Consider the following 24,396-nt stretch of genomic DNA (forward strand, 5'->3'; position numbering starts at 1 on the left):
GAACACGTAGGCTGCCTGCTGCCAAAGCCATTAGTGGAGCCCTGTAGGAGAGTTTGAACCTCCACAGAGAGGACCTGGAAGGTTTTCAGCTTCCCAGGACATGCTTGAAAGGCAGCAGCAATTATCTCCTCTTTCTGCTGCACCCCAAGAGAGCAGACAGAGCCTGTTTCATTCTTTTAAAGGCAAAAATGTACTTATTAGAGCTAGAAGAGGTGGCCTGGATAGTAAAGATCCTGTGGTGTTAAAGCCACACACCAAATCTATGGAAAGGGAAGGGTTTAAGACACAGACAATCTGAGAATCAGAGAATCACAGAACAGCCTGGGTTGAAAGGGACCTTAAAGATCACCTTGTCCCACACCCTGCTGTGGGCAGGGACACCTTCCACTAGACCAGACTGCTCCAAGCCCTGTCCAACCTGGCCTTGGACACTTCCAAGGATGAGGTTTCCTGATGTCTTCCACCCTCAGTCTGTCAGATGTTGAATATCCCTTTTGGAATCATCACTTTTCCAAGGCTGAAGGGACCAGCTGAGGAGTCAGGAAACACTGAGTTAGATATTGTGGCTCTTTAGTGTTCATTCCATGCATCAATCCCCTTCTAAAGTTGACCTTCTGTCAAAGACTGTCATCTAACCTAAGGTTTATGTAGAAAAATGCTCTCCAAGGTACAGCTGGTTGTATCCTAAGTTAGGTGAAGCACTGCTGCTGGCTGGAGGTTTCTCCTTTTTCTCTCCATCCTCATTTAGAGATTGAGTCTCTTTTAGAGACTCAATCAGATCCAGTGTCTTATATAAAGACATTTCATTTAGGTAAGATAAATCCTAACGAGAGCACCTAACTCTTGGTGGTTTTAACTTCTGAAGTGATGCTTTTGTAAAACTGGAAGAAATGGCTGAGCTCACCCAATTTTTGTCTGCTTCCTCTATTTAGATGACAATTTTCCCATGGTAGGCTTGCCTTTTAGCAAGTGTGTATCTAACTTGCTGGCACAACAGCATCTGAGTGTTAGAAATATGACAGGCTGGAGGTGTGCATTTGTCACTAAGAACCTGCTTTGCTTAAAAAAAATGATATATTCTGCTTTTAGCTTTCCCATAGCCATCAGTTTGTCTCAAAGTGAGACATCCACAGCCTTTCATAGGAGGCATTTTAATGGCACAAATGATACATTATCCAATGAACAGTGATTATGACTGTTCCCAAATCTCCTCCCTTTCCATTATCTGTTGAACTGGGGGGTTTTTATTAAAGTTCCCATACCAGCTGAAAAACCACAGAGTTCCTGTGGGTGAATTTTAAATGAGAATATCAGATGGAAAATATCGATTTCCAGTCAATTCCTTGGGAAAAAGAAAAAAAACAAAACAACGAGACAACAATACAGCACATGTTCCACAATGGAAAAGTTCACAGAGGAGGACACAGGAAATAGGGAAAAATGTTTCCTTCCCAGTTCAGTGTAGGAGCTACACAGAGTGTTCCAAGCCAGAGGACATGCAAACAATGTCCACTCTTCAGACAGGGTCAGCAAAGCAGATGTGGCTTCAAGTTTGCCGCTTGTACGGCGTGAGAACAATCCCCGGATAATGGGAAGACCTTATGGGGAAACCATGGAGTGTCTTGGCCTACCATGATTCCCTGAGTGCCATTTCCACATTGCTCAATGCTCTTGGGGCTGCTGGAGCTGCAATGATTAGGAAAAAAGAGAATGATTTTGGGTTAAATATCTTTAAAGATTGATGGGGGAGGAGAGAAGGAAACATCCAAGATCCAGGATTTTCCTTGAAGATCATTTTGAAGGATGTCTTGCTCCCCACGGAGAAGTTGTATTAAAAGAGGTGTGAAGTCATCTTAGGATAAGATACATCCGGTCATTTCCTAGATATTCAGCCCCTCTTGGCTCTTCCATTGGCCTCTACCATAAAAACTAAACGTACACATGACCTTTGTGTTGGTTTGAGTGATTTCAGGTTCCACATTCAGTTTGTTGAAGTCTTAATCCTTGACAGAGGTTTCTGCAGTGCATTTCAAAGAGGACAAGGAGATGAAAACATGAGTTATTGCGAGCACTAAAGGCAGGGCATTTTCCTTGGAAACTTCTCACAGACCTATCAAAAAGTGAGACCTGTCCAAATAAATATACAGTTCACTGACAGATAAAGATTATCCATTTGCAGTGTTTTATCTTAATAAAAATATTAAGGAGATGGAATTCCCTTTCCAAGTTTTTGGAGGGGGAAGAACAACAACATTTTCAAGAGATGTGTGTGACAGAGTAAATTAACCTTCGTAAATTTGACCAAGGTCAGGTGACTAAGGCTGGAAAATAAATTTAAATCCTCCTTTATCATGTGGGTGCTAGGATTTGCTGGCTCTGGATTCCCTCACACACAGATGTGAATCAAGCTTTGGTTTTTGGAGTATCTATTCCAGAAAGTAGTAATGAATGGGAAGCTAAAGCTAGAAAAACTCTAATGTGATAATAAATATTCAGGTTTTTCTCTGAGCATATTTAATCCCTAGCACAGATACACACCAAAAGCAGTTACTTTCTCCTTCATGCAGGAATCTCTGAACTGGTAGTCTGGGTTTTCCTGGGAAAAAAAATTTAGGCAGAATTGAAGGATCTCTGGTTATTGCTTGAGGTCTGCTTTTTACCTGCAATCAGCCCGACTGCTTTAATAGTATTTATTCTGCAACTGAGGAAAGTAATGGGTTAAAATTCATTTATATGCCTTAATGAAATGCATTTGTGTTTAGAAAATTAACTAACAATGACCCTTTATCATAGAATCATAAAATCAGAGAGTCAAAGAATAGTTCGTGTTGAAAGGGACCCTTCTTTGTAAAGGTCTTTGAGAAAGACCAGAGCTTGAAAATAATTTTAACTTAGTCATGGTTCTGGAACAAAAATATCCACCTTATCAGGAAATAATCATGGATAAAATCATGACAATTCACTTTTCTGAGAGCTCACCTTTTGTTCTCACCTGCTGTTGTGCTGTCCTGATCTCCCAGCCTTAACTGGGAAGGCAAGGTGGAAAACTTGCCAGCCTGCGCATCAGAGTCCACTATTCTGTGGAAAAATAATCAATTTAAGTGTCACAGGAATGAAGAGCTTCCAATTAATTTTCTTTCTTTACTCACAGAAATTTTAACAGAGGGACTGGCACCTGGTTTCCTTGCTCCTGAATGTGGGCCCAGTGCTGAATTGACTGAAAACTTCTTAAACATGTTTAAAAGTCTTGAAGTCAGAAATCTGATTTGTGATTGACTCATAGTCCTTCAGATAATGTCATGGAAACAGTTTTATTAAAAGGCAAAATTCTTTATTTTACCTCCACTCTGTGCAGTCACGGAGACAAATAGAAATCCAGAACTGTCAGGTTTGGGTATTTATTTAACTTTTCCACATGGTTATGAGGTTTCTTTTGCATTTAGTAATAAGGAGTGAGATGTCCTTTGGTTTTAAGCACAACAAGTTCTTCAGAGTCAAACTCCTGAAAAAATTCATCGTTGCCTTCTGCATTTCTCGTTCCAGAGAGAACACAAGATCACACAGAGCAGTGAAAAGACTTCACCCTGAAAGCAGCCAGGTGAGTTCAGAATTATCTTCCCTCGTTATGTCAACCAAAAAAGGCACACCAGAGCTCCTGTTATTCCCCTGTATTGAAGGGTATGGATAGGCTGGAGGGGGGAATTTTGACATTAAGCAATTATTTATGGAGCAGTTACATTAATGTCTGGGTTTAGGACCCCATTTTCACTGGAATTGCCAGATTGCTCTTTGCCCTAAGTACAGCCAAGGTTAAACCAACAGCTCTTCATGGTACCAACAACTCTGCATGCTCTGTTTACTGCCCTGAGGTCGCTCGGTGCTGGAGTTACTGGTGAAAAATGACTTTTCTGCAAAAGTGAGATCATGGAATTGGGGGATATTTCAGAGCACAAGCCAGTGGTGGTGGAAGATGAGGCAGAAGACATCTTGCATGTTGTTGATCTGTGGTTTTAGCTTTCAGACTAAATCTTAACTTTCTGAAAACAGAAACAGGAGGCAATCATATCTCAGAGCAAGGACCGCAAAAAAGTATTAGTTTCCTCTTGATTTTCTGCAGCAATATACAGCATATATTATAGCAAAACTGCCCAGCAGAACTGCTAATATTTTATGCAACACTGCACAGCAGAATTGATAAGATTCTGTGCTACCTCATAAGGGCTCTGTGTGTGTCTCATTTCGAGAGGTTTTAATGCCTGACTTGGAGATACGATTCCTTTGTGCCTGTGCTGTACATAAAATTGGGAATAGCAGTGAGGATACAGTGACAGATCACCTTTGGATTATCAGGATGCTGGGTGAGAAATTAGAATTTCTCCAGTTTGGGGGAAAATAGTTGTGGTGAAAGTCATGTTCTAGATAAGATTTAATGTGCTGCAGTAGCTATTGTGTAATTTTCTCTGCATTTCTCTAACTGTTCAAATGTCATTCGAGTTCATGGATATGAGAGAGTATAGAAGCTCCAGAAAAAAGTTGGAAGCCTTCCTGATGGCAGCTCTTTGGCCAAGCTGAGTACAGATTTCTGATCCGACTGCAAACTTCCATTTATCGGAAAGATTCACAGCGGGGTTGGAAACCTGCCAGAAAAGCTGAGCAAATTCAGATGGAATATCAAAACTCTCATTTTTGCCTTCCAAAGCTTCAAAACATGATGCCAGTTTACCACAGGACATAACAAAGTCACTTTTTCTTAAGTCTTTATATCAAGGCAAGTTGGTTTCCTAGAAAAACCTGATGCAGCTCAACAATTTAGTTCCTTAAAACTGAGAAATTCCTCGTCCCTCCTTTGTTCTGCAACAGGTCACTCCAGGTGACTCCTGACCTTAAACATAAAAAACTTTGTGTGAAGGGATTGAGTGCAAAAGGGAGAGAAGCATGACATTTAAAGGACACACGTGTTTGCTGAGAATATGGATTCCGTAGTCATCCACTTGGATGACTGCTTCCCAGCACATCCCGTTCCCAGATGAAGTGCTCTTTCTGCCTGGTTTATAGAGAAATGTATTGCATGTAATGGTTATTTTCTTGTTTAAAAATCTAGGGAGACATGATCTGTAAGCAGTAATAAAAATCCTTGCCCTCTCCATCTGACAACAATGTCTGGGTTTTTGCAGTTCAGTGTAGCATTGTTGCCCCAGGGATGATTTTCAATATCACTCTGTCCTAACAGGAAAAGAAAGATGTTTTGGACTTCTTTCTACTGAAACATCAAGAGTCTCCTTGTTCAGGTGATTAAAGAACACAAGAACTGAGATAATGAGTCTGATGTCCACATCAACACATCTTTTAATCTCTATGGTCAACCCTACCAAAAAGTCAAGTCTTGCTTTACCTCAGAGCAGGGGCTGATGGGTTGTTTTCCACCATGGCCTATCCTTCCTGTAGAGATGAGATCACAGAATTATGGGATGGTTTGGGTTGGAAAGGACCTTAAAGACTATCTCATTCTACCCCCTGCCATGGACAGGGACACCTCCCACTATCCCAGGTTGCTCCAAGCCCTGTCCAACCTGACCTTGAACACTGCCAGGGATGGGGAATCCATCAACCTGTGCCTCACAACCCTCACAGCAAATAAATTCTTCCTAATATCCAGTCTAGTCCTACTCTCTTCCCAGTCTTACAGAGTTCCTCCCGGACCTTACAGAGATACAAAAGCTGAACAGAGTATGATGGCAAGAGAGAGGGAAGCTGGAAAGGCAGAGGAGAAAGCAAAGGTGAAAGCTCTAGAGAAGAGATCCTTCTCCCTGCATCTCCTCCTTACTGAACCTTCACTTTCCTCACACCTCTTTCACCACTTCATCATCCACAAGTCCCACTTGCCCCTTTATCCTTGAAGATAGGAGGAAAATTTATATCTGCAGGTTCACGAATGGCTCTTCATTTATGGTCAAAAATGTTTCTGCACAAGGTTTTATTCGCACATTAATAGATCTGTGTGCACACCCCCTTCCTAGCTTAAAATTATCTCTGAGTCTATAATTACACAGTAAGACTTTCAGCCTCCCCTTCTCCTGCTGTGCTTCACAGCAAACACTGTTTTATTGTTTTTGTTTTAATCTTCTCTGTTTCTTCAGCAGATTGATGGCACATTTTTACATTGATGGCTCTGGCATTAACAGAGGAATAATGATGTTCCCACCCTGCCCATTTCTAGAGATGCTGCTGCATCCTGATGATTTTGCACCACAATGAGTTTCTCACAATCTTCTCAAGACAGTCCTAGTAATGACAACCATGCACAGCAAACCATGCAACAGTCCTGGAAATATCCTTAAAACTTTTTATGTAGCTGAACGTGAGGCCAGGTGTGCCCAGGTGGCAAAGAAGGCCAGTGGCACCTGGATTGTGGCAGCAGGACCAGGGCAGTGTCTGTCCCCTGTGCTGGCACTGCTGGGGCACCTCCAGTCCTGGGGGCAGCTTTGGACTCTTCAGGGACAGAACATTGAGGGGCTGGAGCGTGTCCAGGGAAGGGAATGGAGCTGGGGAAGGGTCTGGAGCACCAGGAGTGGCTGAGGGAGCTGGGAAAGGGGCTCAGCCTGGAGCAAAGGAGGCTCGGGGGGGACCTTGTGGCTCTGCACAAGTCCCTGACAGGAGGGGGCAGCCGGGGGGGGTCGGGCTCTGCTCCCAGGGAACAGGGACAGGAGGAGAGGGAACGGCCTCAGGCTGGGCCAGGGATGGTTTAGAGTGGATATTTGGAAACATTTTTTTTCATAGAAAGAGTTGCTAAGGATTGGAACAGACTGCACAAGGAAGTGGTTGAGTCACCATCCCTGAAAGTGTCCAAAATTCGTGTGGACGTGGCACTTGAGGACACAATTTGATGATGAACACTGTGGTGCTGTTGGGTTGACTGTTGGACTTGATGATCTTAAAGATCCTTTGCAACCTTAATGATTCTATGATTCTATGAACTCAGGCTTCCTGGGGACAAAAACTTGCTAGTCCTTGGCTGAGTTTTCTAACTCATAAATGTAATAGTGGTGTGAAACTTGTGACAATTAAGAGATAATACAGAGCTTTTTGTGGTTTGTTTTTGGTGGGGGTTTTTTTATATATAGATAAATGGAATATCCAACCACAAAAAAAAAAGCTGAAGCTGTGTTATGGAGAGTAAGTGTATCAACTGATCCTGCATGTCTCTGGAATTAATGCCTCAGAGTTATCAGTTCTTCAAGCCTGGATTAGACGCTAGGAAAAGACTTGTGGAAGTTCAATTGTGGATGAAAATAACACTGACAGACTGTCCTGCCACAACTCTCAACCCTATAAGCCAACTTTAATAAGATTTTATGAATGAAGAGCCATCTCATATATATAAAAACCTCATATGTTTTTTAATTATGTGACTACACAGAGGAGGGAAATTCTGCTTTATATCCTCTCTGAAGGAAGAACCCACTCAAATGCTCACAAAAAGCCACACATGTGACCCCTGCATCTCACTGTTGTCTTAGAGATACAGGTCTTGTGCTAGAAGGAGCTCTCTCCAGTCTGGGAATTGTGTCCTACTTCATACAGAGCCTCTAGTATGTGTTTTTAAACTATTTTCTTCTAAACTTAAAACGTTACCCACAGGCTAGAGTGGGAAATATGAGGTTGAGTCTCTCTCAGGAGCAGAGTCTAAAAACTAAAGTCAAACTCACAAAAACAAAAACTGAAGTCAAACCCATAAAAGACAGAGGTCTGACATGATGCAAGGATGTTTTTGGATCCTCATTACTTAGATGAAGCAGCCTCAGAATCAGACCCCAGGACTCCTAACAGGTTGTGGCAGGTGTAATGCTGAGAGGTGCCAGGAATGTAATTTTCTCCAATTAAAATAATTACAAGATTGATGATCAATTACTGCACTTCTGAAAAATAACTGGGAATCCCTCACCCGTGGATATTCTGAATGACTGTTTAATACTTCCTGCCAGAGATATTCTGTCACTGCTCTGTATGGAGTATCATATCCACACTCAGTTGTCTTCTGGCAGTTTGTGTCCAGCTGTATTAAAATGGCCTCACAAATGTCAACTAAATTCACTTCTCGTGCAATTTTCTAACTGCTTCCAGAAAGTTGGTAAGATCATCAGCTTTCCAGGGTGTAGGAATGGTAAACTGGGATAAATCCTCTTCTTCTCTGTACCTTTGAATATTTGGTCTGCAACCCTGAGTTCAAGAACCAAAAATTGATGTGAACTTTATTGTATGCTAAGCCACCAGTGAACCACTTCTCTGCCACTGTACAACAACATGTTGGAAACTTTTCCTGATTAAAAATATCAGATAAGGAGGCCTCATCCTCTCAGAAGGGGAGAGAAACCTCACAAGGGCTGGGGAAGGAAAAGCAGATTGCCTCTGCCCCAAGATCCCTCTGACTCTGCAAACACAGTGCTGAGCCAAAGCAAAGCTGCCTGGATGCAGGAGCATCCTGTGACAGCACAAAAATGAAGGTGCTGTGGTTAAGTGGGAACATCTACTCCTGAGGGAACCATTCAGCATCAAAGGGGTAGGAGTTCATCGAGCAACAGCCTGGACTGCATCCAGTTCATGATTATCACGAAAAAGATAAATGCAGTAAATTTGTGGGGTTGTGAAAACGGCCTCTCCAGAAGCACAGTCCTGCTAGACACGAGACTGAGGCCTGTAGGACAGGAGAGCCTGGTAGAAGGAGAAGCAACTCCCAGAAAAAACCCAAAGGAAGAGGAAGTCCCTTCATCTCCAACAAGAAACACTGGCAGGCACGGCTGGAAGGGTGAGCAGAAAGACATCGGGGTGTCACAGAAGGGGAAGAAAATCAGTAAAGCCCTGCCAGCCTATGGAATAGGAAGGCACAGGTAGGACAGCACAAAAACTGCTGCAGGGGTTTGCAGAAACTCTCAAGACCTTCAGGACCTTTTGGTGGAACAATCATGGTCTGAATTCACTGCTTCATCTTCAGGTGCAACAAATGAACTGACAACTTCACTCCCAAATTCTCTCTCACCTACCCCTCAGCAGCACATTGGGATGGGGAATGAGGGCTTCAGCCATGAGTATCTCACAGCCAGGGCAGCCTTTCTTCCATGCTTTTTAATTTTAGGAAGAGGGTCTCAAGGGTTAAATGTTCTATTTATGAATCCTGCCAAGATTTTGTGGTGTCTCAAATACACTGGTGTATTTTTAGACAGACAATTCTAAAATTAACCACTCAGCCTTCCTAAAAACAACCTGCCACACTTCAATAGTTCCCACTGATGCAACATGAATACAAAACATGTTTTAGTTCTCTACCACCAAACAGAAGGAAAATGTTTCTCCCTCTAAACAGAGGGAGAGGACCATTTTCTTGATGTGAACAAATCTCACATCTCAATCCTGCCATCCCTAAAAGGCCCTGCTTGGTGAATCATCACATTTGTGGGGGAAGTAGAAAAGACCCTGAAGACCTCTGTATTTGAGAATTCAGGAGGAAGGCATGGCTTTTTTGAGTAAAACAATGCCTCATAATCACACAATAAAAGGGATAGATATTGTTGGTTTTGTAAAGTATTGGCTAGAGATTTTCATTATAAAATCACGTTTTTGTCTAGGATATCAGAGGTAAAATCCTGTCTCCATGTGAGTCAGAATTTCTGAAGGATTTCAAAAACTTCGGAGTTTCATCCATCATCTTGTCCTTTCTGCTTCTTGTTCAACCTTTTAATAAAATGTGCAATAACAACAGAACTTTTAGCTGCCTCAAAAACAGGCACTACCAAGAAAAGCTTTTAATTTTCAGGTGCTCAGATGGGTTTAAATCCATGTCATTCTTTCAGTGTGGTAGACCTTTGATTATCCCTGACTTGACTGAGGCTTTCAGCCTTTCTCTGAGGTCTTTTGGGGCTTGGTACTAACTGCAAACATCATCCAAGCTCAGGCAGTGGGGCCACTGCTGTTGCCATTTGGGTCAAAAAATATTTATGGGCTTGGGAAGAGAGATCAAATACCTCCAAAATCAATCACTTTGCTCACTCAGCATCCAGATGATGCTGCAAATTTCCATAACTGTTTTGGGAAACAGAGCCTTGCAGGACACAGCCATGGTAACCTCAGCCATTTCTGATACAATTCCCTGTATTAGTTTCAAAATCCCACATCTTTTGCTGTGTGCAATCAATTACAAAACTCTTACATGTTCCTTGGAGACACTATTCCAGGTGATTTTTGGAAACTTAAATTATTTCACTGGTAAGCTGTCATCTTGCTGAACAGAATATCACTGTTGGTTTTGTTCAGGTTCACTCCCACAACTAAGATTCCAGAATAATTTAAAAGCAGGGTTCATTTTTCTTGATGGAAAATTTCTGCTTGAAGACCCAGAATCAGCTTGTCCCCCACACTAACCACTTTCTGATCTCCTACAATGTTATGACAATCATGAAAATATGTAAACTATTTGCTCTTTTTAAAAAGTAACAATGATTTCAACAGCCAAATGGAGAAATGCTGACTGTGGTGGTGGAGTTTCCACCGCACATCTCCTAATTACTTTACAAGTTCAAAGCAGTTTTGCCATCAGGGTAAAAACTTTATGAGTAAATCACTTTTAGATGACGTTAGTTAGCCCACTTGGGTTTCTGAAAAGCTCCACTGAGAAAAAGGTACAGGACTATTTTTACAGTCTGGGAATAATTTACATGGAAATAAACTGACTTTTAAATCTCCATCTCGAGGAGGTCTTCTGGGACTCTCACTTGTTTGTGCATTCGGGATCCTACACACTGGCTGATGAGTGAGTCATCCTGCCTGACACCTTATCTGCACAATACTCTGCAATCTGCACACTGTGGCCACATCACAAAGGGATTTTACTACTCCTGGCTGCCCAGGCTAAAAGCTGAAGGAGAAAAAGGAGATTTTTTTCCATTCTGTGACTTATGAAAGTCCAACATACTTCTTAAAATTTCTGATTCTGATTTGCAGTTAAAACTAACAGGAAATAAACCTTCCTTTCCTCTCTTGGCTCCTTTGCTGTTTCTTGCCTTTGAACTGCATCTTATTTATTTGGGTTAATTGGTGTTGCTTCCCTCCAAAAGAGAAATCCGTCTTTACACATTTGAAAGGCAATACAAAGTTGTTTTCACATTCTTATCTGAACAAGAAGACTCAAGTCCATGTCTGCATAAACTCAAGATTAGGCACAAGTGAGAAAACCACCCCTGACATCAAACAAGAGCCACACAAACATCTCCACCACTTTGCATGTGCCGACCCCTGGGGCACACAGTGCAATTTTTGTCAAGCCCCTCTGCTTTAAAATCTGCATCTTTATCCAAGCCAAACACCCTGATCTTTACCAGACAGCAGAGCTGGGTTACAAAATGCCTGCAATTTCCCTCTGAATGAATCCGTACCTTTCAGAAAATAACCCTGTCCCTTGAGATTTAAAAAAAAAAAACAAGTGACAAAGAATCAAGAAATCTCTAGGGAAGTTGTTCTAGTCATTAATTTCTCTCACCACTAAAACATCTCTTCTTCAACTCTGGTCTGAATTTCTCCAGAAGTTCACTCTAGATTGACCTTCACCTATCACAATGTCCTTTTCTCCTACATGGAAGGGCTGTATCTTCCCAGGGAGGAGATTTCTGCAGAAATACTCACAGAAATGTGACCAAGTCAACTCAACCTCCTTAAGACTGAAGCTGAAGAGAAAGCTTTCAAATGTCTTGATTAAAGTTGTAATCTAAAGGCCACGTCTTGCTGCTTTTTAAAAAGCCCTTTCCAAATTTTTCAGTATTTCCACTGAAATACAAATATTGGACCTGAATAAAAACATATCTATCCATCCAGCTAAGGCTGCATTTAATGTAAAGAGTTCAAGAAGCATCTGGACAATGTTCTCAGGCACATGGTGTGATTTTTGGGGTTGTCCTGTGCAGGACCCGGAGCTGGACTCGATGATCCTTGTAGATCTCTTTCAACTCAGGATATTCTGTGATTTTATGATTCTATACTGTAACCCACCTGAAAATCCTCTTTTAGAATGTCAGAGCATCACTTTGGCCATAGACACAACAGCTTTGTGCCACTCAAGGGTTTCTCCACCATAACCCTGTTGTGGGTGATATTGACCCCTTTAGTGCTGCACTTTCAAATCCCCAAAGAAATTTTTCACTCTACCAGGCAGAGACAGGAAAATGCTGATGTTTATGCCCCCTGTTGATCAAAAAATACTGTTTCCCAGAGCAGTGGAATAAAGTCACAAGCACAGGAAGTATCATTTCTCCTTGGGAAAGGGGAGAAGACAAATTGGAAGAAGGTGCAGGCTTGATCCTACTGACTGGATTCTTGTTGTGTTTAAGGGTTCAATGAAACCACGGCTGTTGATGTCACTGCACTTGTCTGTCCTGGCTTCATTATGCAAAAATGCCTGCCCTGGAACAGCCTGGAAAGGTGATCCAGGCTGGACAAAGGAAACCTGCCTGCATTTGAACTCCACACCTGGTGATAGTTCACCTCCTACTTCAGCTGCCTAAAATCTGAAATTCTGTAATTTAAATCAGCAGAGACATCACAATGTTATTTCTTGACTGTTCCTGCTGTGTTGTGGTATGGAGATGACCTGACATGGGGATTTGGGCACAGAACCAGCCACCCAGAGGGCTTTTCACCTTTGCTATTGCATTAGTTTTGTGGTCTCTCTTCATTTTGGGTCTAATCTCCTAGATTGCTTCCATTCAAGGGACAGAAACCTATCAGATACGTCCATAGTGAACTGTTTCCACTTTCCCTGCTTGACAGCCCCATTCAGTCTGGAAATGTCTCTGAACTGGTTTGCTAAAATCAGGAGCCTGGTACAGTTAAAACCTTTTATTTCACTTCTCTATTGCATTGTCTGTCTAGACAGGATCTATTTATACTTGGCTGTACACCTTATTCAGACAAATAAGTTCATTTTGGTAGGAGCCAAGCCATAAATGGCACAGACCTTGTCTTCTCTGATCTTTAAACCTGAGCCATCTCGCTATGTACCCACCAAAGTTTCTGCAAATGAGGAATTCCCAAGCAAGGACAGATGGGACGCAAGTGGGAGGGGCTTTAAAGCCACACAGCGCATCCTCTGCATGCAAGCTCAGACAGACAATCTGAGCTGAGTGTAATTAGTCTGCGGAGGCCCTCAGAAACCCCTCTCTTTCCTCCTCTCCAGACTCCCACCACTGTTATTAGGTTTCATTCTCTGATCAGTGCTATCTTCAAAGGAAGAGAAAAACCTATAATAAGTCACACCTACTTGTAATGTCCTGCATCCTGGGCTGAAGTTATTTTCAAATCCATGTGATGGGTTAGCAAAAGCCTGGGTTGCATCTGTCTTAATGAACTGCTAATATTCTTTGCCCTGATAAAAGGCCAATGCTTTTTTAGCCATTTTCTTTTTTAATACCTTGAAATAGTGTCAACTTTAATCCCTTTAGGCCAGGCCCCCCAAAATGCAGATCAGGACCTGAGAAGAGCAAATGCTCAACTCTTTCACTGCAGCACAGGATGATTTCAGTAAAGTTTATGATGTATCTGTGAACAGAAAACAGGGAAGGGGACAGGACACATCCATGGCTCCAAGAGGAGCTCACTGGTGATAGTCACATTGCATAGCTGAATCGACCCAGTCCACTTGGACCACACCTATTTCTCTTTAATTGCACAAAAAATGTTTGTGCAGGTCACTGCCCACTCCAGGCATTCTGTGATCCCATGAACCATGGCAGGTGCAGTCTGGAGGGAGCTGCAAAACACCTCTTTTCCATGTGGCTATAAAACTCTTCCCAGTAAATGTACACTTGGAGGAGGTTTCCTAGTTAAATCATGCTGGGTTGTGGGAAAAAGCTGCTCACAGGTAGGAAGAGACTGAACAAACTCCTCCTCAGCATTCTCTATCCATAAATCTGGACATATTAACAAGTTGCTTTTTGATTATTTTTTTCCCCCCGGCTGTTTTCCTCCTAAAGTGCCCCCACCCCTCCACGCTCACCAGAACCAGCTGCTCATCAGTGACCATGTGCAGTTTTCAATGAAGTGACTGAAAAATAAATTGATATTTTTTTGGTTTTAGCTCTGTCAAAGATTCTCAGGGCTCACTTCTCTTTCTCTGCTTCTCAGTGTCCCATGGCTGGTGCTCCACTCTGATGGATGGAAATGATCACAAGGATGCCCCAGTCTACTTTTGTCCATTGTCCGGGACATTTTTTTGGAGTTTTGGAGGTAGAAATTAAAAGTTCAAGATTAAGGAGGACATTCCCAGACAGGGGAGAGCTCCAAAACCCCAAACATTGCTTGCAAAAAAGGGGACCGGTGCCTTTGCTCTTGGATATGGCTTGAAGGAGAGGGAATGTGGCTCCTACTCTTGGCTCCAGTCAGTGCTGTCAGCCTCTAAATCTGATATGATCCCACCCTTGGGGCAGCAGGGGCAGCAAGAGCTACCCTGAGAATCCCAGGATTATTTAACCTTGGTGTAGTTTTGTAGAGTTCCTCCATCACATCTCCAGCTAGGCTGAGTAACAGAATCTAAATTGTGGAAGCTTTCTGAGGCAAGGAAAGGCCTCTGTGGCCTCTAAATTGCCTCAAAAAAGGCAAAGTTTAGCCAGTTTAGTACTTTTGGGAACCAGGGGCTTTGTCCTTGCTGTCTGTAGTGCTCAGTTGTGACATCAGTGACACATTTGTTCCAGTCCTTGCTCCTCCTCACAGGACTGGGTAAATGCAAGAATAAATCATGTTTGAGGGCTGGTCATGCCCATCATTAACAGGACCCTGTCAGTGCCAGGGATGGGTGAATGGATTTGAAGGAAGCCCTGGGGACAGGAAAGAGCAGCTTGCACAGAGCAGGTCTTGTGTGAAGTTTCTCTTTTGACAAGTACTTCATTTGGGGAAGGTGTAAGGACACCAATTAAATTTCATTGTTAAGAGTAGCCACTAAACACTTGGACACTGAAAGGTTCAAATCCAACTGGTTTCAGCTCCCAGAATTAATCATTCCCATTTTTTCTGGGGAAAAAAGAAAAAGTGGTAGACAATATACAAAGTCCTGAGCCGTTGTTTGCCGTATGTTTTCATACATAATGAAAACACCTGAAACTGAAGGGGAATAAGAAAAAAAGTCAAAATACTCAACACAGAGCTCCTGCCCCATCACATCCTCGCTTGCCTGCTTTTGCATCACTTGCCATACAAAGTTACTCCACCAAAAAAAAAGAGCATTTCCACCTTTTCAAGTGGAAACTTCATGATGGGACAGGGCCAGGAAGAACCACTAAGTGAGCTGAGGCTGATAGGAAAGGTATTTTTGCTTGAGATTAGTGTAAGATTTTTGTTCTTTTTGCTTGTCTTATGACTGCCCTGTGAGCTTTCAAAATTTACAGAGAAATCCTCATTCTCAGGTTGAAGAAAAGCAGCTGATTTTATTACTTCCAACAAATAGTAAGGAGAATATAAGGAGAGCAATGAGCTTGCAAAAGTGCAAAACTCACTATGCACAGGAGTTCTGCTTTTATTTCTTTAGTGTCTTCTGCTAATAAACCTTTTCCTAGTGCCTCCACTCCCTGCCCATACTGCAGCTCCAGGGGACCTTCTAGACAGATTTGAGGGACTGGAGTTTGGGAATCAATGTTTTCCTCCAGGTAACAAGTGATGAAACAAGAGGAAACAGCCTCAAGTTTTGCCACAGAAGGATTCGATTGGATATTAGTGAAAATTTCTTCACAGAAAGAGTTGTCAAGGATTGGAAGAGGCTCCAACCTGTTCAGGAGTGGTGGAGTCCCCATCCCTGGAGAGATTTAAAAGCTGTGTGGATGTGGCACCTGGGGACAGGGGTCAGTGGTGGCCTGGGCAGTGCTGGGGGAATGGTTGGACTGGATGATCTCAGAGGGCTTTTCCACCCTAAATAATCCTGTGATTCTGTAACATCATAGAAGAGGGTGTTTCTAAAGAGGTTTCCAGCTGCCCAAGAAGGAGTTACTGCAACAAGCCTGTTGCTCTCACTCTTGTGCTTTTCTGTCTTTTTTCTTCATAAATATTTCACCCAGACCCTACAAGCATTCTTGGCTTGTTACCAAAAAGCATCACTGCCAGAGGCATTCAGTCATCCCACCCTGCAAACCTGGATACTGCTGGCAGGTTCCCAAGGCTGCCTCTGAAGGACATTCCAAAAGGCCAGGAGTCAGCTCTCCAAACCCCACCAGACCTCTTTAACCTGTTTTTTTTGGGAGGCAAGGATGTGACTGTCGATCTTTTTGGGGTGAATGTCCCAGAAGTGCATTCACGAGGCTGGTAAAGCGTGAGGGAAGGAGAGTTTTAATGCTGACCCCTGCCTATGGCTCTTCACAGCCCTTGTGTTCATGCAGAAGTTTTTATTAATTATCTTTACTGCACTGGTTTGTTTAGCACCATCATGAAAACCATCATCAATAACAACATTATCCAACGTGTGTTCTCATGCAGCTTGTGCACCCCCATGCAATAGTTTGGAGAGCTTCCAAGAAGACTTCCTCTGGGAGCTGGCTGTGCAGCCAAGCAGCTTTCACTGCTATGAAACATTTCCTGATCCACTCTGTGTTTATTCCCTCGGGAACACCCTCACCATTTCCTGTCCTGCTGGTATCGGCCCCTTCACACGCTTCAGATGGATCCCTTGGCATCCCCAGCCTGGCCATTTGGTGACATGCCTGTGCCATGGCACTTTTGGAAGGATGGGTCCCAAATTCATATTTAGGTCATTAAGCAAAAAACCCTTTCCTTAGTGCTGGTGTTGTGATGAAGGTTCCTGCTGGTGGATGCAATCACGTGCCCAAGCAGCAAATTCTGTGTTGCTGAGCTGTGTATTTGTTCCTCACAAAAAGAGTCCTGTGGCTGTATTCTTCCTTCTGATGGAACATCATCAGAGACAGAAAAGGGAGGCAGAGGGAGCCTATGAGTTATTAAAAATATTAGGGGTCATGAAATAAACTTCCTCACCCCCACCCCATAGCTCCATGCAGTCTGCACTGAGGGTCAAGAGCAAGATTTATTTTTAAAACTGACATGGGGATGAAGTGTGAAAGGGTGGGATTGTGGGATATCATTTAAGGAGAAAATGAGCATGAAAAACCAGAGCAGCAATGCCCCTGCCCTGACTGAGGAGCTGAACTCCAGATTCCTGGTGGAAATGAGTCATTTCTTCTGCTTTCCATCTGTGACAGATGAGGGGTAGCACAATCATAGAACCACAGAATATCCATAAGGATCATCCAGTCCAACTCCTGGCCCTACTCAGGACTACCCCAAAAATCCCACCCTGTGCCTGAGAGCATTGTCCAAATGCTCTTTGAACTCTGGCAGGATTGGCTTGACCAAACTCCCAAAATAAAGAAGAATAAGATATTTTGAGAAATAAGCAAAGCAAAACAACAAGTGTGAGAAAGACTGTTGCCATGGGAACAACATGTATCAAACTGATGTCAAACATTCTGCAAAATAATCTCCCCAAGTTGTAAAATGCAGTGATGAAGGAGGCGACAAAGGGGGGCTGTCGGTGTTTTATTTATACTATTTTTTATCTACCTGTTTGCCTGCGTGGTGTGCATTTATCACACCCACACTTCCTCCCACAGCACACAGCTGTCTCTCTGAACTTTCTTAGATATGCTCCAGAAATTCAGGTGGTGATGGGGGAGGAAGGAGAAGGAGAAGAAAAGAAAAGAAAATAGCATTCAGATTTGGCAAGAAAAAAGTAACTCTGCATCTTTTTAGTAGCAGGTAGATGTGAGTTGAAGGGGTCAGATTTGGTTCTCATGAAGATGCCCAGATCTTCTCCTGCCATGCACAAACTGATGCCTGGGGTGCATGAGGTTGGTCCTCCCCAGGTGCAGAAGTGTTCAGTGAGGTGACAACTGATTTTTGTTCATCCCCTCACATTGCAAAGGGAGAAACACAAGCTGGTGATGCCCTTCTATGCTTGTAGACATGGTGAACACAGTGAACTGCTCCAAGGACAGAGCTGAGGCCTGTAAATTCCTTACATTAATATTTCTGCAGCTGCCAGAAAAAGCATCTGGGTCCGCTGATGGGATCTTGTGTTGAGCTTTTGATGGGGTACCCTTCCTTCTCAGACCAGGGTAAAAGAGCAGAGGAGGCTGCTGTTGTGCTCAGTTCTTTATTTCATAGTCTCACAGCTTTCTTGAAGGCAGAGTTCAAAGGGGGTTAAGTGATAAAGGCAAGCAGCAACAGCAACAGCAGGCAAAAATCAGCTTCTTCTTCTTCTTCTTCTATGTGCTCTATATGCTCCATATACTTTATATGCTTTATACTCTACATGCTCTATACTCTATATGCTCTATATTCTATATGCTCTATATGCTCCATATATTTTTTCTGACAGAAGTGTGGATTATATTTGCTAACTGACCAATAAGATTAACACACGATTCTAGTTTTTCTTTTTTTAACCTATCCTGTCTAATTCTAACAATCATAAGTCCTACACCAGTGTTACACAGGTATTACACAGATTTGTGGATGCAGTTTCTATCAGTTCTTATTGTTTAAGTGAACACTCCATCTAAAAAATGTGAACAGTATAATTCTATCCATATTTTGTCTAAAGTAAAGAATTCTGTGAAAAGGTAACACTGCTGCAGCAAAGAACTGTGTTTAAGGTCTCTGCTACAGCTTTTTAATGTCTAAGGCATTTAGCATATATTTCCACTAAAAGTTAAAAATCTATATTTCTATTTCACTTTGGTGTGGCTTCATGTATCTCAGCTTGTCCAAAGGTTTTAATTCAATCCCTGTGCTGTGGCTTCCCTCTGGGCCTGAGTCCAGAGGAGCTTTCACTCCAACATTCTTGGAAAACCAAGAAGAGCTACCATGATTTGCAGCAAAGCAAGCAGAAGAGAGAGAGGCATCATCCCTGAGGGCTGGAGTGGGTTTGGAAGCAGCAGCTTTAGCAAGCAGCAATTATTTTTCTGTTCAAAACAAGAAAGTTGTTTTCCCATTTGGCCCACACCAACCTCTGTCTGGCACTGTTTGAACTTCTACAGAGGTGCAAGCACATATATCCAGCTCTACACAGAGTTCCTCTGATATTCCCTTCCTGATTTTCTGAGAGCATTTCCAGGGTTCATTCATGCAGACCTCAGCTCCAAGGAGCAGTGGCCTCGCTATCCCAAGAGTGTTATCCTGGTTTCACCACATCCTGTTGTTTCACCATTGCTCTGCTCCCACACGTGTTTCTCCTTGTTCATGCATCCCCTCTGCTGCCTTGTCCCTGTCTGGAATCTCATCCCATGGATCCTGGTAAACCTGACCTGCTCAGAATCATGGAACCAGAGAATCACTGAGGTTGGAAAATACCTTTAAGATCAAGTCCAGCTGTCAACACAGTACCACCACCATGTTTCCCAAAAAAACATGTCCTCCAGTGCCACATCCACATGTTTTTTGGACACTTCAAGGGATGGTTCACTTGGCACTTCCTCAGACTGGTCATGGTTCATCTTTTCCCTGCCCTTGCACTGACCATTCCTCTTCCACAATTTTTGCCAGCCTCCATCCCACAACTCCATCCCTGGCTGGTGACAATATCCCAGTTCACCATAAACACAAGCTATTAAGAGGCCTCTGCCAAGGTCAGATACCAAAATTACACCACAAAGCCATACAAGAAAATACAGGTGGATGGTGTTCTAAATCCATCAAAATAAGGACAAAAAAATTATGGCTTCTGTAAATCTGAGCAGCTTTTTATTCCAGCTGATTCTGTGGTTCCTTACATGGAACCTGCAGGGGAGGAACTGTGCTCCTTCAAAGTGTGTGACACCTCCTTGATGACCTCAACAAATTTTGGGGGCATAAACCTGAAATAAAACACTGCACGTAATTATTCAGATGGATCTTTATGCTGAAGCAAGGGTTTGTTCTACACAAAACTGAATGCCTTGTTTTATTATCATACCTTTATTCCATGTTTCAGTTGATCAAATGATGCCACTGGATAAATGTAAGTTTATTTTGGATTTCTATTCAGGAGTAAACCAATTTTGTGCAATCAAAACCATTTACAGGAAGCACAAGCACCTGATTTCAGTGAATTGCCTGTTTCTAAAACAGAAAATCTGTGAGAAAACATGAGGAAAACTGTGATATTACACATTCTATCTTTGACACTTCCACCAAAAAAATTGATGTTTTCTCATATGAAACAAACTTTCATGATAAAACTGCTGCTGCTTCATACAAGTATCTGCTTTTAAAGGTTGAAACAAGGATAAACAGAGCCACCTTTCCTCCTCTTTTGCACCTGGTCTGTGATTTGTAAAGGCAATTTACAGCTTTGAACTCTGTGCAGAGGAGCACCAGTAAATCCCCAACACACCCACTGCACATCCACCTCTGCCAGCAACTTTTCTCCAAAATGAAAATAAAATTCACTGGACTATGTGATATTTTGTTCTTCTGTCGACATTTTAGGATTTAAGTGGATTGAGGCGTTTTGTTGTTTTATTGCCTGGAGTTCCTAACCCTGGGGCAGCTGCATTTCTGCATCCTTTGCAGCTCACAAAATACTTTGGGGTCCTTCAAGGTAGCCCAAACTCCTGATCCCAGCTGATGGTCTGGAGCTCGGTCAGATCCAGGGAAATGGGGATCTTGAGGGAATTTTAACCTTCTAATGAGGTGCTCCAACATGTAGAAGGACAAGTGGTCTCAATTCTTTCCAGACATCTTCTAGGAGATACTAGTTTTCTGAGCTGCAAATGAGTATTTTCCTCAAGCTGGGCTTTATGCTGTGTTTTTATTATCCACCTACTGAACCCCACATGAGGCAAAAAAGGACAGAGACTATTAGACCTTGTAATATTCAATATAAATTTACTGGGACACAGGGAAGATCAAAGAGTATCAGCATCCCCTCTGCTTGTATCTGCTATGTTCTTGCATCTCCCAGAAATTCTGAAGCAGCCATCCCTGAACATTTTGATGCCTGGAATTACAGAGAGGATGGGTGGAGCTTTCTTGTTTTCTTTGTTTATGGTTTGTTGGGGCTTTTTTTGGAAACAAGCTGAAAGGATGAGCTGTTATTTAGAGCTGGCCCTGTGCCAGGCTGCAATTTCAGAACTCCACACAGCCTGGAGCTTAAACTTGGGAGAGAGTAAATCTTGTGCTTTCACTCAAGATGAACATGAGTGCTGTTGCTTGGGGTTTTGGCTTCCAAGAAAAAAAAAAAAAAGGAATAAAAAAAGGAATAAAACAAGCAGGTTGCTTTAGTCTGGATTACTCCACAGTTACAGTAGGGTTGAAGCCTTTCTGTTCCTTCCCTGCCACTGTTCATATACCACTCCTTCAGAAGCAGCACAATCTCAAGGAATGGGATAGGTCTCCACGAAGGAGAGCTTTAAAAGTGAATTTTCAAGTGATTCCAAAAGGAAGCAAGAAGACTTTTAAAACTTCAGTGATGTCATGGGTTATTTTTGGATATCGAAGCCCAAAGCCTGTCTGGTGAAGAGCCCATGAGTGGCCTGAAGAAAGCCTACAGGTGGAATTTAAGCCCTTTGGAGATAGACCTCTTGTTTTATCCAGTGTTTCTGTCCAAGCTTGAACCTGCAGCAGCTCTGGCACTGACATATGGATAACTCTACTGCCTAATAGGGGTGTTCTTGCCCTTCATTCTGGGATCTGATGAAGTCAAGCCACAAGGAAAACTCCTCATATGTCTGACATAGCACGTGCCACATCTGAGCCAATGAATTTTCAAGAGGGAATATCATAAATTAATTGTGTGGATGGAGAAACACCCATCTGGGATGGGGGGGCATTACAAGCTCTAGCACAGACATCATCTGTGGTTGTGGTCAGCACGTGGTGTCTGCCTTTTACCTCTTTATAAACCTTTAGGTGTGGATTTACTGTGGAAAACTAAGTTTACTTTAGCCTGCTGGCCAGCTGCTTTTCCTGATATTCCTCCAGATATTCCTGCTCTGTTTCACTTCAGCAAACTGATAGGAGCCTGCAGAAGAAGCAAACTGGATTTGGGGTTGAAAGAATCTGGAAGTGGTCCAAGAAGCACCTCATGCATCATAAATGCATCTTAAAAGTACAGGACTTCTTCTAAACAGATATTGTGTCTCCTCTCTCTACTTCTGCACACTTCCCTGGTATTCACAGATGGAAAGAGTGGTGGTGATCATGGATGGGAAGGGCTTTGTTTCCAGAATTGACAGAGGGATGTGATGATTTTTTTGTAAATTATTGAGCTCTGATAGTGAAATAAGATAAGAAACCCATGTCTGGATTCCCAGAGTGACATGTAAAATTGGCATCGCAAGGAGGTGACCTGCTGGACAGAGTAATGCTTTCAAAAATTTCCTTGGAGTCTTCATTTTGATGAATGCATTTAATTAAACACTATGGATACGCAAAAAGATCGTCAGCTGGACTAAAAATACTCCATGAACAAAGAGCCATAGAAAATAATGGGGGTTTGTGCTTCCCTTTGTTTACTCCAAGAGAAATTGGAAGTCTTCCATGTGTTTGGATTAGTGTGTCAGTGAAAGCAGAGAACCACTAGTCTTGACTCACCAGCGGTTTCCAGCTGTGCTCCATGGATCTCTGGTGGGTGTGGGAAAGATCCTTGCCCATTGTTAGTCAGCTGAAATTCATAACACAGATGCCTCTAACTCCACTAATGCAATTTTACAGCTGCCACGCTGAAGAGGGTTGGAAATCACAAGGCCCAGAGGCTCAGCTGGTGCAGGCTGATAGTGCTCCATCCCGACGTCAGCAGGCTTGACCGTCTCTCCTTGGCTGGATCAGGAAAGATCTCATCATTTGTCTTCATGTAGTCCTTTGTACTCTGTTCTAAACAACCTGTTTAATCCAGGGGCCACATGTGCCAGGCAGACAAGACTCTGCTGCACAGCCAAGGAGCATCTGAGGTCAGTGTAACCTCAGCAAAGGTCAATAAATCAGGCAATCATGCTGTCAGTCATTATTCTTACAGTACCAGTGAAGGCCATGCCTTTATGCACATCTCAGTGTTCACATATCCAAAGGGTTGAAAAAAGGTGGCCCAAAGCCAGAGGCTCTGCCTTTTTTCAGACAAAATTTCTGTGAGAGAGGGAAGCTGGAGGGTGTTTGAGGATTTCTCCCTTAGGCTGCCCTGAAAGACAAGACTAAACAAATGAGCAACCTGGTTCTGAAGCAGCCAAATTACAGTGCCTCCAACACATTACATTGTTGCTTCTGCCACAGGTGCTTCCACAGTGGAAAAGTGGATTTTAGTGAAAATAATGCTTTGGGAGAACTTCATTTTTTCCAGGAAATTTCTTTCAGGTGAAGCAAATCCCTTCTTGGGGGATATCCTACAGAGCCTGCTGTAGGCAGTTAACAGATGCAGGTAGTGGCTTCTGTGTCATTTGTGGAAGATAATTACTCCTCAAAATGGGGAATTTGGAAGGATTATAGTCTGATTCATCTGCTCTGAATCAACACCTCCAGCCCTTTAGTGCCCTTCCCCTGGCCAAAGGAAGTCGGTCTCCTAATTATGAACCGAGCATGAAGCGACCCACAGGTACTGAGGTGGCACAAAACAAAATATGACCTCCAGCCCTGTGTATGTCTGGTGCCACCCTCTAAAATATGAAGAATTAAAAAAAAATAATTGTCAAAGCACAAACTTTGGAAGAGAGACAAGGTTGTAGCCCAAGTGGGTTGTAAATTGCGAGCACACCCCATCCTCCAGCCCGATGCACCAGGGACCCTCCCAAACTGGCTGCTGCCCCCAGGGAGATGTAGGAATGACACAGGATAACTGAAGCTTTGGGACATAATTGAACAAAAAGGGTTGTCCAGCCCTGGCACAGCTGCCCAGGGCAATGGTGGAGACCCCGTCCCTGGAGGGGTTTAAAAGCTTTGTACACATGGCACTTGGGGACACGGGTTAGTGGTGGCTTTGCTAGTGCTGAGTTAATGGTTGGACTCAGTGATCTTAGAGGGATTTTCCAAGCTCAGTTTTTCTCTGATGTTCTGAAGAGGTCCATGAAGGCCTATCAGAAACCTCCCCTACTCACCAGCTCGAAGTTGCCTCACAAAGGCAATGGGTTCCAGGCATCAGAGACTCCAGCCCACCTCACAGACAGCTCTCCCTGGAGCCCAGCTTTTAGGGCAGCTTGTCATCTCACCACTTGTCTGTCCATGGGAATTGTTACCTGTTGAGAATGGTGCCTCTGGCTCATTTCTGCATTACCTGTAGGGGAAGGTGCTGCTTTCCTCTCACAGGCCAAACCATGACTACTCGATTTTGAAGCTTGCCATTATCAGCACAACATTCGTGTGTCACAGAAAGCATCCACACCATCAAATCTGGAT

Source organism: Aphelocoma coerulescens, chromosome 4, assembly GCF_041296385.1.
Source record: "Aphelocoma coerulescens isolate FSJ_1873_10779 chromosome 4, UR_Acoe_1.0, whole genome shotgun sequence".
NCBI lineage: Eukaryota > Metazoa > Chordata > Aves > Passeriformes > Corvidae > Aphelocoma > Aphelocoma coerulescens.